The sequence below is a fragment of the Grammomys surdaster genome, unplaced genomic scaffold (assembly GCF_004785775.1).
Source record: "Grammomys surdaster isolate TR1022 unplaced genomic scaffold, NIH_TR_1.0 65, whole genome shotgun sequence".
NCBI lineage: Eukaryota > Metazoa > Chordata > Mammalia > Rodentia > Muridae > Grammomys > Grammomys surdaster.
In genome coordinates, this window is record NW_021604567.1 from 6,525,281 (window position 1) to 6,540,759 (window position 15,479).

At 34.7% G+C, this 15,479-nt stretch overlaps 1 pseudogene; it reads left to right on the plus strand.

Moving 5' to 3' along the window:
* Positions 1–2,342: 2,342 nt before the first annotated feature.
* On the plus strand, positions 2,343–2,790 carry LOC114625070 (annotated as a pseudogene).
* The last annotated feature ends 12,689 nt before the right edge of the window (positions 2,791–15,479 follow it).

A 15,479-nucleotide genomic window follows, 5' to 3' on the forward strand; every position in this document is an offset into this window, starting at 1 on the left:
AGCATCCCCATCTGAAGTTCTCGTTCTTTAATAATTATTGCAAACATAGACATAAATATAAATTAACAAGTACAAGCTGCGGAAGTCATTCAGTGTTGCTTATGTGTATATGAGTTTAAAGCTGCCCACTTGGGACTGGATCTCAGGTCTGATCTCTGGAAACAACCGATTCTCTCCCACTCAGCAGCCAAAAATTGCCTGTAGCCCTTCATCTATAATGAAGGCTTGTGAGTTATCTGCACGCATTTATATGCGCATGTGTACTGACGATCATAGATGTGATTAACATATGTACGCTGACATAGCAATAAATCCTTTGTCAGAAAAGTGTGGTTAAGCTGGTTTTTATGAGCAAATTCAAGCACAGACAGCATTAGGAACCATATTTCCTGTGCATGCATCAAGTCTCAAGAACTCATTTCGTAAGCACAATTTTATACTCTGATCATTCCTTTCTTTGTTCCATGGGCATATTATGTGACATTTAGAAAATATTATCTGAAAAAGTACTTTTATGTAGAAAAATTACCTTCAAATATCTCCTTAGTTGTCAAATGGTTGACAGAATTCTGTAACGATTGATACATATTTAGTAGTAGTAATACGGCTTTTAAAGGTCACTCTTCTCTTTCGTGAATTAGTGAAATATAAGAGTTTGCTTTCCCAAAGCTGATTTCTTTTCCTGTATGCTATGATTTCTTTATTATCCTCAATTTCTTTAATAAGTAGCATTGTATTTTCAAAGTAATCTGTTGTTGGTTAAAACTTTCTCATCACTTAAGAGATACTGTACCAAAAAATATAACTTCAATCAAAGAAATTTTCAAACAAAGATGGGATAAAACTTCTCTGCTTCTGTTGGACATTGTAGTAGGATTTCCCCCTTGCTGTTGGAATCTGTGTTTTACAGTATCCTGACTTTATTTTGCATCCATTCTGAAATTTTCTTTACTTTCTACAGGCATAGATTTTTCACAACCTCCTTTAATAAGGATTCAACCTCCCCTCTAGCCCAGGGCTCACCAGAGGTAGTGGAAAAGACAGGTTATTAGGATATGGGGAAAGTGGACCTGTTTTGAAATACTCCTTTGTGGGTGATTCCAATCTTTGTTGTTCTCAGTCCAGTCCACTAGGAAACACTATGCATGAATCAGCAGCTGCAGTCCAGTCCACTCGGCAGACAACACACACACACATACACACACACACACACACACACACACACACACACACATTAAATCTCAAGGGCAGTTCAATCTTGAGGAAACTGTGAGTTGTCATGAGTACCTAGAAGAAACAAGAAGCTGCAGGATCCTCATGAGAAGTTATTTGATGATTTTCTCTCTATGAAGTCAACGTAAGTGTAGCTCAGCAATACAATCCAAGGCAAACCAACACGTATGAGTCAAGTGTCCTCAGCAAAAACTAGAGAGGCAGAACAAAGTGAACCAATGCTCAAGCTTGCACTATCTATGGGGTCATATTTGCATTCTTTCTCAACATCAAGTCATTTCACATGTTTGCTAAAACAAGATATCCTTTCCTCTCTGCTTCAGCAAAACGTTCTTTCATGCATCTGTTTTACCAAAACATTCTTTCACCTGTCTGCCCCAGTGAAATATTATTATAATCTAACTGAGTTAGTCTCCAAGGAAACCAGATATTTCCACTTTAGTTTCTCATATTCGTCACCTCAAGAAGAGCCTGAATGTAGTTACTGTACAGACATAAGTCAAATTTTTATCTTTAATCATAATTTGTTTGAATTTTTCTTATTATGTACATGTATATATTATATGTGTGTGGATGTATATGGGTGTATACATACCATAGCATCCTTGTTGAGTGTCAAGGGCAGTTGAATTAAGTTTTCTCTTTTCTCTGTGTGGTTTTCATGTCAAACTCAGTTTATGAGGGTTTGGCTGTGAATATATGTACCCAGATAGGATCATGACCCAAATTTTTATTTTCTTCATTTTCTCCACTAGTAAATTACTACAGCTTTAATGATATAGCCTTCCAAAATAATTTAATCTTCATGAACTATGACTGTGCTTTTTGCCCTACATCATCAAAACAGTGAGCAAAGTGGCAAATTCTATGACAAAGTATGGTATTTCCTTCAAGGAAATCTAAGTTTGGGTAGTCACCTTTTATCCAATATTCTTCAGGATGCATTGTTTGTCATAAAATTCTCTAATTTCCCATATACATGTCAATGTCTAATTATTTTCAAACCATACATTCTGTCCCTTTGGAATTCTTTATCCTCTGACTTGTTAAAAAAGTAAATTCACGCTTTTCTTTCCTTTCTGCTGGGTTGCCCGCTCCTTGCTGTAGAAATGGGCAAGTTCATGAAACCCGGGAAGGTGGTGCTGGTCCTGGCTGGACGCTACTCCGGACGCAAAGCCATCATCGTGAAGAACATTGATGATGGCACTTCAGACCGGCCTTACAGCCATGCCCTGGTGGCTGGGATTGACCGCTATCCCCGAAAAGTGACAGCTGCCATGGGCAAGAAGAAAATCGCCAAGCGATCCAAGATCAAATCCTTTGTGAAAGTGTATAACTACAAGCACCTCATGCCGACCAGGTACTCTGTTGCTATCCCCTTGGACAAGACTGTTGTCAACAAGGATGTGTTCAGGGACCCAGCTTTGAAACGCAAGGCCAGGCGGGAGGCCAAGGTCAAGTATGAGGAGCGATACAAGACGGGAAAGAACAAATGGTTTTTCCAGAAGCTTCGGTTTTAGGTTTATGTTTGTTTTCGTCATTAAAAATTAAAAAAAAGTAAATTCACCTTAATATCATTATCATAATAATTTTAAATTATCATCAGCTCAAATAACATATTATTATTGAGATCTCATTACAAATTAAAAGTTTCTGAGCCTCACAGTATAAATAATGAACAAGAAACTGTAAGATGGAGCTAATCAATTCATTTTAATGATTATTTTAGTGCTGTGATCCCTATTTAAGGATTAGAGCACTGTTCCTCTATATATTATCAGGCATGATATTTTGTATGACAGGTTATGACTGTTTTATTGACTATATCAAGAGATCATGGAAACTAAGAACTGAAGGCAATTCTTTATTCCACCTCCCAATGCACCAAGGATCAAACTTGCACAGAGAAGAAAATCAATGACTTCTTGCTGAATAAACCACATTACAAAGTAAAACAATTATTTTTTTCCCTCTGTGTCAAGTAAGTATTGAATGAATGCTCTTTCTATTAAAAGAGTGCTGTTTCTATTAAAATGTAGAACTTTTGCATCAATATTTCACTTAGCTCTTCCCTCAAGGTCAAAAGCATCTGGATCATCAGAAACTAAGTGTATCTTTAACTTAGACATCTTAAATATAGATTCACTAGTTATCTCTCATTTTCTCCATTTCACACTGATTCTTTGGAAAGGGTTTATTTAGGGAAAATAATGTGTTTACTTTCTTTCTCAAAACCATACCAAAAGAAACTACCTAATAAGAAGCTATTCTAAGAAGTCCATACCAGCATACAAATGCCATGACAGGTAAGAAATGAGCACACGATCAGTAATGCACGCAGTAGAGATTTGGTAAGCATTTGCCCATACTTCAGGAGCAAGGCAGCAGGTGGTGGTCAAGTTGTATTATGCCATCCAAATTTTCGTGTACTTTAATATTTATACTTGCGATATATTTTTATTTGACACATTTAAAACTAAAGTTTATGAAGATGTTGAATGTATGGAAAGGAGACATTTGTTTGGCTTCTGTGATCTACTCCTGGATAATAATATCTATGATTCTTCCACATATGTGATACTGTTCTTACGTTTAGTATCTTGTAGATACAACACTGTCACTGATTTTTGGCCCTTTTAACCAGAGCAGAAATCAAGTCTCACTTCAGGAAAATACTCTAACGAATCTGTGTGTAGTTTTCTATATAGTTTCCAGTAATACATGCAAAAGAACAATAGAAAAATACCACAATGGATTCAGGACACTCTTACTTCTTTCATGAAATGGTCTAGATATACCACAGTATTGATGACATTGATTCCATTAGATTCCATTAGCTGACTGAAAAATGATAGTAATGCTGTGGGCCTCTTGGATTCATCCCAGTTCAGAGCCAGCATTTGATAAGTTCCTAAAGGGTGTTTTTTTGTTTTGTTTTGTTGTTTTGTTTTTTGTTTGTTTTCTTAAAGTACTGCCCCAATGGTTAAAGAAAAACATGTTTGGGCAGTGCTGGGAGAAAGAATAACACATACATTTTGAACAATTATAAGGACGTTCTTCCTCATGTCAACCTGACCTCAGCTCAGTTGATTCTGCACCTACTGATTACAAAAAAAAAAAAAAAATTAGAAATTGTATGTAACCTTAAAGAGTTAGACTATTATTTTAACTAGTTACATTTCTTCAACATTTATTAGAAGTTGGTAGTTTCTCTAATTATTATCTTCCTAAGAATACTATGGTCAACTAGTTTTAGTTTTAAATGCCTATAAGCAAGTCTGCTATGATTATTTGACTGAAGTAAAGCTCATGGCTATCACAGAGCAAGCATTTGATGATTACCTATCCTTAGCCTTCTCACACTGTAAGAAAGTATCAGCCTTTTCTTTTCTGCCTCCTATCAGTGCCATTGGCTCATTGTAAGTTCTGACCTACAAATCCTTAGTGTTTCATGAAGATGCCAAGGACACTCATACATATTTTTTCATAATTATACAGAAACATGTGTTCCATTGAAATCTCCAATTTGTTGAGAGTTTACATCATGATAAATCTATTGATAACAGTCCAAGATCCACAAAGCTTACAATAATCCCATATGTTAAATACCAAGCAACTCCTAGAATTGCAAAGTATTCTCATATCTTATCTGTGTTTCGTGAAACAACCAACCCAAGTGCAAGAATACTTTCCATTCTCATGTGCTGCTTTGCTAACACCCTACCTTCCCCTTCACCTGATTTTACTTTCTTTTGCTCTCCTTCCTAGTTTCACTTATGAATAATTGAGGAGAACCACTACAGCTACGTCACTGACTGCAGAATCTCTGAGTTTTGACTCTATACAGATGCATACAAGTTGATGGACCTTCACTTTTTATATAACACATATACCAAGGATGTGTAACTTTGTAGAGTATATTATATTGATTTTAAAACATATACAATTTTTTCTATTACCATTAATTGCAATTCATTTGGGCCATTATAGGCAATTCTACTTTAGATATAATTTTGAAAACAATGACGGGAGGGTAAGTAAGTCTGGAAGAAAACTAATCTTTAGTCAGTCTGTTTTGGTATCAGCTTTTGGAGATGCAATGAAATTACAGATATTTTTGAGGTAAAGTAGGGCTAACCAACTCCTATATGAGATTGAAAAAGGTTTTGGGGTATTATTTTTTGTTTTTAGTTAAAATATCTTATTTAACATGAAAACAATTATATAACACAGTGTTTTGGAATAAAGTGATTTTAGTAGATCTCCCTCTGTTTTTATATTGCTCACCACCTTATCTTGCTGTTTCCTATTGTCATTCTCTGCCATTTTTCCTTTTCCCATCCCATATGCTTTTTGCAAACTCCCCACCTTCCTCTACCTATTTTTACTTTCTGTTGGTCTCCTTCCTAGTTATATATATATATATATATATATATATATATATATATATATATATATATAATTGAAGACAAATGTTGAATAATTACATTTTGTTTAGATCTATGGCCCCCCAAAATATGAAGTATCAATATCATTTTATGTTTATAGTCCTTGATGTACTAAAATATAAACATGTAAGTTTCTGGAAAGAAGAAAACCATTAAGAAAATTTAACTTTATTACATTGTTCTTGTTCAGAACCTTGCTGAGAGTCAATAATGTACTTTCTATGATTTCTCTGGTAGAAAAAAAATAACAGAGTGATAGTGACTGTGAATGAGCACCATGTATTCATACATCTGAGCACTTTGTCCACTAATAGAAGCCTGGCGATGTTTATAAACCTATTTCTGATCAAATAATTACTTCACCTTTTTGGCATATATATTAAATGTGAAATGTATTAAAAAATTTAAACAGCAATTGAGACCGTATTTATCCTGATGTGTTGACCAAGAAAAATATATCAAGATATCTATGAATAAAACTACTTAAATCATATAACATAGGAATAGAACATATTAGTAGTTCAGAATAGATTAATTTCAACCAAAGAAAGATTATTATCTTACTAATATTTCTAGAGTGACCACTGCTTTTTCTAGAAAAGTATATCTAGTTAGTTTAAGAACATTCTTATTTTGACAGTAGTATGCTTCTCAAAACAGAGTTTGGTTCATACTCTTTAGTTCCTAAAGGCTTCTATTTACACTGGTTAGTTTTTAGCAATTTGACACAAAATAAAATCAACTGGGAAGAAGGTATCTCTACCTGACCTTAGGGGAAGAAGCTGAAGTGGACCCAGATGCCAGACTGACTCTGGTCAAAGGATTAATGATCTCTGGCTTTGTAACTATTCTGGATGCTGAAGCTGATGGATTCTGGAGACTTAACACTCTCTTGCTTATTCTGTGGCTGATAACTGCTGGATTCCTTTTTACTACTTTTACTTATGTTGCTTTATTAGACTTCATAATTCTCTATGCCATGTCTATCGCTGGAGACTTGATTCTTACTTACTGATCTGTACTTAAATAAGCTCGAAAACCTTGAGTCTTTATTAACTCTTTACTACTCTTCTGAGTTTCAATAAGTGCTAAAACATGATTCTTTATTGTTTGCTAATTTTTCGTGCTTTAATAAGCACTGAAACTTAAATTTTCCTTATTCCATGCTTAACTCTTATCGTTCTGTGCTTCAATAAGCACTAAAACTTACCTCTTTCTTATTGTTCCGTGCCTCAATAACTGCTAAAATTTAACCATTATCTTCCTATTGGTTACTTTATAAATCTCAGTGTTTGATTAGTGTTAGAATATTCTTGCTTACTTTATAAGCACTAGAAAACTTAACTCTTACTTACTTTATATTTCTTTGCTTGATAGTTTGCTATCTTAACCTTATGTCACTCCGAGGCCAGAGGATGCTTTACCTGTCTCAATTTTTAAATTATCCTGGGCCCAGAAACTGCAGGCTTCTGGGAGAATTAACATTTTGATGCTTAACAGCCCAGGGATTAAGTAAAGGATTAATTGCTAGGGCTTTTTTCTCTTGCCCAGAAGCCTCTTGCCTCACCCTGGCCAGGCAGGAGGAAGGTTTGAATCAATAAACTTCTATTGAACCAAGAGAGTCAATTGTGTTCATAAAAGGAAAAACTATTATACAAGCAAGTATTCATAAATACACATATATTCATACGTGTCTCATACTTACACACACACTACTATATTCACATACATATATGTATATGTTTGGTGGATGGAGTAAAAGCCTCCATGAGAAGGCCATTATGCAAGAGCCATTGCAGAAAGAACTCATTTATTCTGGATGAAAATTAAGCTCCAACCTTTATTACATAGAGATAGAAAAGGCTTCTATACTTTTCTTGCTAGATGATATTTTTTAAAAACGAAAACCTGTCTCACTGTTAGAAAAGCCTACCTGTTGTGGTCTGCTCTCCCTACAGTGCCTTCTCAGTCTCTTCCCTCCTCTTGCTCACTCAGTTCAGCTCTTTGCTTTGTCTCTCCTCATCTGCTCCATACCTCTTCTTTATAAAGCTCTCGTTGTGCTTCTCCTCTCTTTCTATTCTTCTTCTGTTCCCAGTTAATGTCTTCATTCCTAGTTTTAGTAATTTTGAAGGATACATGATCATATTGTATTTCAAACATCAAAAGGTCAAAACAAGTTCAAACGTAAGTTCACATGAAAAACTGAATAAGGGGTTTGTAACAGAGATGTGTACTTGTGTTTCCATTAAGTCCAGTTATCTTGCTACACTGTCATTATCTGTCATTAGCTCCTCAGGTTCATTGAGAGCTTAAAACTATAATTCTTATGTTTCAGTTAACATTGAAGTTTTGTATAGATAAACCAATCAATATTTTATCGTCTGTCCTTGCACATACAATAAATCTTTCATTCTCTGCTTATGTCCATTAGTTAATTGCTTTCCAGCCTAAGAAAATGTATTCCTAGCTAATAAATCTGTATCACTAGCTGGTTTCTATCTCAGAACAATTAACTTATGACATGTGAAGACTGGCAGAATTCTAATTGTAGACTTCATATTATGGAGAGATCTAATTGCAGCCCATATTATAAAGAGCTTAATAATTACTAGTATAAATTTAGGAAGTTTTATAGAATCCTTAGGAATTTAAGCAATCATCTATCTGTATAGAATCACTTCAAGGCATTACAACTTCATTAATCTACAGAAAATCTGCCCAATAGGGAGGGCTTATGTTCAAGGGTTGTTATATTAATAAAATAGTGTCAGGAAAGGCATATCGATAGCAGGAATCAATCCTAAGACTTGTCCCTCAGGGTTTGCCTTCAAGGACTCATTCATTGCAGTTCCGTAGAGAACCATCTCTGGAAGATCACCTGCTATCCTTTAACCCCTCCTAGATTGTTCCTGACAGTGTACAGTTTGAACAGAGGTAATGGAGCAAGGGAGCAAATTTAGGCAAAAGTTAGAAAAATTCTTGTGTGACATATTCAGGTATCTGAACAATAGACAATAAATGGAAAATGAGCATGAAAATATGATATGGTCGATTAAGGGACAAAAGGAAAGTATTAATTTGTATTTGATCAAACAGCACTGGGTTAAGTGATTGATGTATAGAATGGATTTGAACATAGAAGAATAGTTTACCTACATCAGTTAAGGAGAAGCATTTGTTTTTCCATGTTTCTGCTGAAGAATATAATTGTATAAATAACAAGATCCATTAGGAGATTTCTCACTTATGTATGCATAATATATATTTCAATCATAATTACTTCTCCATCACTTGCTACTTTTTTTTACATAATGTTTTTATTTTCCCAACATGACTTTGGGTGGCAACAAAGCCCACTCACATCAATATGCTCCCCTGTGGATGTCTGCTGTCTGTGCCTGAGGCCATGTTGATATCCATGGTTCATGCTACCACTAAGGGCCATATCTGTGTCCCTGGTCCTACTGCAGTTGAGGGTAATATTGATGATTGTGGCCTCTGTTACCACCAACAGCCATGTTGATGTCTATGTGCTGCTACCAACACCTATTCATTGTTCCTTCTTTTCTTTTAATTTTGTCTTTAAATTGTACTCTCATGTCAGATATAATTTTTCCATATATGAAAGAAAACAAATGAAGTTTGGCTTTATGAGTTGATTTTATTTTATATAACTAAGTACTTCTAATTCTATCCATGCTTTCTTCAAACAAGCATTTCCTTTCCTTTTTTGGTGAGGAAAACACCATTGTATATTTGTCTTAAATTTTTGTTCATAATTTACCCATTCATGGGTATACAGAATTCAATTTTATCTATTCTACATTGCCTTACATTCTTCAGAGAATATATCTTGCCTGGTGTTCCTATAATACATGGCAAACTCATTTTTTAGTTTTCTTTGGGGAATATGCACAGTGATTTTTGTAATGACTACATAGTTAAAATTTTCATTTATACTAATAGGATAAAGGTATCTTCTCTCATATATATCCTTGCAAAATTTTGTTTTTGCTTGACTTCTCTATTATATTCTGTTTGTGGAGAAATAGGAATAGTTTGCATATTGTATTAAATTGTCTTGATGGATAAGGATGTTGTACACGTTCATATCATTATAAGTTGTTTTTACATATTTTAAGAACTCTCTGCTCTCCTATCTATTCACTGGTAGGATTATTTGCTCTTATATTTTAATTTTAATTTAGGATTCCTTATACAGTCTTTATAGTAATCTATTATCAGATCACTGACAGCTACATATTTTTCTCCTACTCTCTAGGATGAATCTTTGCTATGGTTATTTTTTTTCTCTATTTTATAGAGCTTTGTAATTCCATATAATCCCACTATTCAAGTCTTTCTATGAGTCCCTGAGCTTTTCGAGTCCCTCTCAAAATCATGACTATTATTGAACTTCATAGCCATTTCCCCAAGATTTTCCTAATATTTTCAAAGTTTCATCACTGGTTTTGCCAATTAAGGTATATGGATCAAGTTTCATTCTTTAAGATGTGAATGTCAAGTTTCCATCATTATTCTGTAAGATTGTTGTCCTCTAGTTTATGATTTCTGTGACATCTGTGATAAACTGAACACTACAGCTACATTGTTTATTTCAAGAATCCCTTCTATTTTATTGACCTCCTCTCCCTCTCTTGGTGTGTATGTGTGTGTGTGTGTGTGTGTGTGTGTGTGTATGTGTGTATCTGTGTGCAATTCAGTATTATAGTATAATTATGTAGTATAATTTAAAATAAGATATTTGATACCACCAAGAACATTTTTAGTTATCAGAGTATGTGTCATATTTCAGTTAATACATTTGAAAAGAGGCTAAAATGTTGAAGAAATTCCAGACATGGAAGATAGACATCTAATAGCCAGTCAATGAGGATTTATGTAATAGAAAAAAATATGATAGATGAGAGAATAGAAAGACGTGACAATAAAGATTCTGGAAACAATACTATCAAGAGAAAGAGTATTGATAAGAAATGGACCATGTTGTAAGGTTAAGAAATATATATTTTTGTACCAGAGAAGGTTTTAGGTGCTGATGAACTAAATTTTATGAATATTTTTAAAGATTTTATTTTTATTTTATAGGACCTAGTATCAGTCATCAAGTTTTTTTCTTTGTATGCAAGTATAATGTGACTTCACATACACACATATGCACATCCACATACACATTCTCCCTCTCACACACACACACACAAACACACTCACACACACATACAGTCATATCTCACTGATGTGCAATGTAGGTTGTGATTTTTATTCTTCATTCTTATCTTGACTCTATTTGTCTGCACTCAGTGGGAGAAGAAGCACCTAGCCTCAAAGACTTGAAGTACCTAGTCTTCAGAGCCTTGAAGTGCTGGGGGAAAGGTGATACCCAGGGGACCCCAACCTGCTGAGAAAAGAAAGGGGGGGATGGAGAAAGTATTGTGAGAGTGGTTGACCCAGATGGGAGCAGTGAGCATGATGTAAAGTGAATAAGTAAAAAAATAATAATTAGTTAATTAAAATAAAATAAAATTTAAAACGTATAAAAGGCATTAGTGAAATACATTTGTTATTTTATTTTTTACTATTAATTTATCACATACTCTTTTTTGATACAAAGAGTCTACAAAGAGCAAGAAAAAGAATCCAATCCTGTATCCCAACAACCTTGCTTTTAAAACTGTATTTACGCTGCCAAAGTAGTAGAGAGGAGATCATAGTGAGTGCCTTCCATTTTTGAAGCTTCTTTTTCTTCTCTTGATGAATAAAGGTGATATCATCTACCTCGTATAACTGCTATGAGAGATACAGTTTGAATGTCTTTGAAATTACTTCCGTGGAGAATTAACTGTGGACATCATCTCCTGTGCTGAGGGTCAAACACTAAATTAAAAGAAACAACTAACACTGGCACCACCTGTCTTTCTTCATTACTGTCCCTTGATGTTACAAATTGCTGTCCATTCAAATTCAGTTGCTAAATCCAGCTACTGCCAGAAACCTGACTATTTCCAAACCCTCTTAATCATGATAGACTGGCTCCTTTGAAAGAAGTCAGAATAAACACTTCTTTGCAAAATGCTTCTCCTACCAGGTGCTTGTTCACAGAAAAGAAAAGTAACAGATTCCTTTTAATATATTTTGTGTTTCCCAGTTCCCTTCTGTTTTCTCTCTCTCTCTCTCTCTCTCTCTCTCTCTCTCTCTCTCTCTCTCTCTCTCTCTCTCTCTCTCTCTCTGCGTGAGACAAATGATTTTTGAATGCATCTGTCTTGGTACTATGTTTAGATCAAAGTTCAAAATTTCAGAGTCAATTTTTTCCTTTAACCTTTGGGTCTATAGTTCATTCTTGGGTCTCCAGGCTCACATGGCAATCACTATTCCTTGATGATCCAAGTCACCAACTCAATACTGTTCTTAAACTTGTGCAAAAAAAATGTATTTTTTTTTTATTTTGAGCACTGGATCCATCATCATGTATATGCCAGGCTTTAAGCAATCACCAAATCCATAGGGGAAAAGTATGAGAGGAAAGGACATCAGTGAGTCAAGGGTAAGTCCAACACTACTGGTAACATAAATTAATTCTTTTTTTCTCTGGTCTCTCTCTCTTTCTCTCTTTAATTTTTTTATTGGATATTTTATTTACATTTTAGATGTTATCCCCTTTTTTCATCCCCTCCCCATGAAGAAACCCCCTATACCATACCCCTCCTACAGCTTCTATGAGGATGTTCCCTAATTTCTTTCTCAGTCTGCTTATCCTTGGAGTTGAGGAAGGCTACTGATTTGTTTGAGTTGATTTTAAATCCACCCAATTTGCTGAAGTTGTTTATCAGGTTTAGGAGTTCTCTGGTGGACACTTTGTGGTCACTTAAGTATATTGTCATATCATCTGCAAATAGTGATATTTTGATTTCTTCCTTTCCTATTTCTAGCTCTTTGACTTCTTTTTGTTGTCTAAATGTTCTGTCTAGGACTTCCAGTACTATATTGAATAGGTAGGGAAAGAGTGGGCAGCCATGTCTAGTCCCTAATTTTAGTGGGATTGCTAAAATTTTCTCTCCATTTAGTTTGATGTTGGCTACTGGTTTGCTGTGTATTGCTTTTTACTATGTTTCGGTATGGGCTGTGAATTCCTGATCTTTCCAGGATTTTTACTGTGAAGGGGTGCTTAATTTTGTCAAATGCTTTCTCAGCATCTAGTGATATGATCATGTGGTATTTTTTCTTTGAGTTTGTTTATATACTGGATTGCATTGATCGGTTTGCAAATATTGAACCATCCCTGCATTCCTTGGATAAAGCCTCCTTGATCATGATGGATGATTGTTTTGATGTGTTCTTGGATTTGGTTTGCGAGAATTCTCTTTAGTATTTTTGCATTGATATTCATAACGGTTTGCTGTGTCTTTGCGTGGATTAGGTATAAGCGTAATTTAGGCTTTATAGAACAAATTGGGTAGTGTTCCCTCTGTTTCTAATTTGTGGAATAGTTTGAAGAGAAATGGTATTAGGTCTTCTTTGAAGGTCTGATAGAATTCTGCAGTAAAACCCTCCTGGTCCTAGGATTTTTTGGTGGGGAGATTTTTAATGACTGCTGCTATTACTTTGAGGGTTATGGGACTGTTTAGACGGTTTATCTGCTCCTGATTTAACTCTGGTACCTGGTATCTGACTAGGAAATTGTCCATTTCATACAGATTTTCAAGTTGATTATAGGTTTTGGTAGTATGATCTGATGATTTTTTGAGTTTCTTCAGTTTCTGTTGTTATGTCTCCCTTTTCAGTTCTGATTTTATTACTGTGGATACTATCTCTGCTCCTTCTGGGGCTAAGGGTTTATCTATCTTGTTGATTTTCTTAAAGAATCAGCTCCTGGTTTTGTGGATATTTTGTATAGTTCTTTTTGTTTCTATTTGGTTGATTTCATCCCTGAGTTTGATTATTACTTGCCATCTACTCCTCTTTTGTATATTTGCTTCTTTTTGTTCTAGAGCTTTAAGGTGTATTGTCAAGTTGCTAGTGTATGCTCTCTCTCTAGTTCCTTTTTGTAGGCACCTAGAGCTATGAGTTTTCCTCTTAGCATTGCTTTCATTGCATCCCATAAATTTTGGTATGAAGAGCCTTAATTTGCATTAAAGTCTAAAAAGTCTTTGATTTCTTTCTTGATTTCTTCTTTGACCAAATTATCATTGAGTAGAGCGTGGTTCAGTTTCCACGTGTATGTGGCCTTCACATTTCTTGTTGTTGTTGTTGTTGTTATTGAAGATCAGCCTTAGTCCGTGGTGATCTGACAGGATGCAAGGGATGTTTTTGTATTTGTTGAGGTCTGTTATGTGACCAATTATATGCTATGTTTTGGAGACGGTACCACAAGGTGCTGAGAAAAAGGTATATTCTTTGGTTTTAGGATGAAATGTCCTATAGATATTTGTTAAATATGTTTGGTTTGTAACTTCTGTTAGTTTCAGTGTGTCTCTTTTTAATTTCTGTTTCCATGACCTGTCCATTGCTGAGAGTGTGGTATTGAAGTCCCCCACTATTGTTTTATAAAAGAGTTCCCTTCTAGGAGATAGTACAAACTTAATGTTTCAAAAATACTTGACCTCAATGGAGCTACAGTAGGCACATTAAAATGCCAGTATTTAATTAAACAGTGTTATGAGAAATACATTTAAACCATGGCCTTCTTCAGTTCTTTTAAGGAGAATACTTGAGGCCCACAGATATTGGTAGGGAAATGAATAAGGACCTGGTGAGGCTGAGCTTTCCCAGGAAGGCACTGTGAATGTCCCTCGCTTGTTTCAGACAGTTACAGCTTGGTAAATCCACACGGGAATATTTACTAACACTTTCAAATAGTTTTGCACATCATTGATTTAATTCTTTCTCTTTAGTGTTAAATTTGTAAGTTAAAAGAAAATGAGGCACTTCGCCTATTGTCTTCACTTGTCTAGGAAGGACTGCATATTAAATAATTAATTAATGTTTTATCACTTACCAAAACTCCTCCAGAATCGACTATTGCCCTTTAAAAAGAAGTTTACATATTAGTTAAATGCATTTAGTGATAAATTATGCTTAATAATTCTAAAAATAATCATTTAACAATAGTAATCATAATGAATGTCTTTTAGAATTACTTTCTCCCTTGTGTTTGAAAATGTTTTGACTATGTCAGAATGAATGAAATAGAATTTAAAATAAAGTGACTGTTTCACAGATGAATTTTATTTTTAGTCTGTGATCTGCCTACCCCATAGTTCTCAAATATTACTTATAGATTAGACTAATTACAAAAATACTCATTATACATCTTTTCAACTAAATACATTTTAAAATTATCCTTGCAGCTTTAAATTTGAAATATACTAATGAATTTTCTTAGATTTAGTGAGGTATAAAATTGTTACTTTTTTCATTATACTTAGTTTCCCATAAGCCATCCTGTTATATGACTTTTTAAAATTATATTTAATGAGAGTCCGAAATGTAGTATAAATAGTAAATAATATTAAAATAATTTTAAAGCAAACATTTAGCTGGGTGATGGCAGCACTCAGGAGGTAGAAGTAGGCAGATCTCTGAGTTCCAAGCCAGTCTGGCTCACAGTCTGCACCTATCTCAGCAGTTATCTGTCTGGCTAGCAGGTACCAAACTATCCTGGCTCTACAATCATCCAAAACTTGCTCACTTTTCTGACCTAGGTAGTTCTGCAAACTTAAAGGGCTCTCAATTTGCTAACTGTGGAAAGGAGAGACACCTGCCTCTTACTCAAAGAAGAAT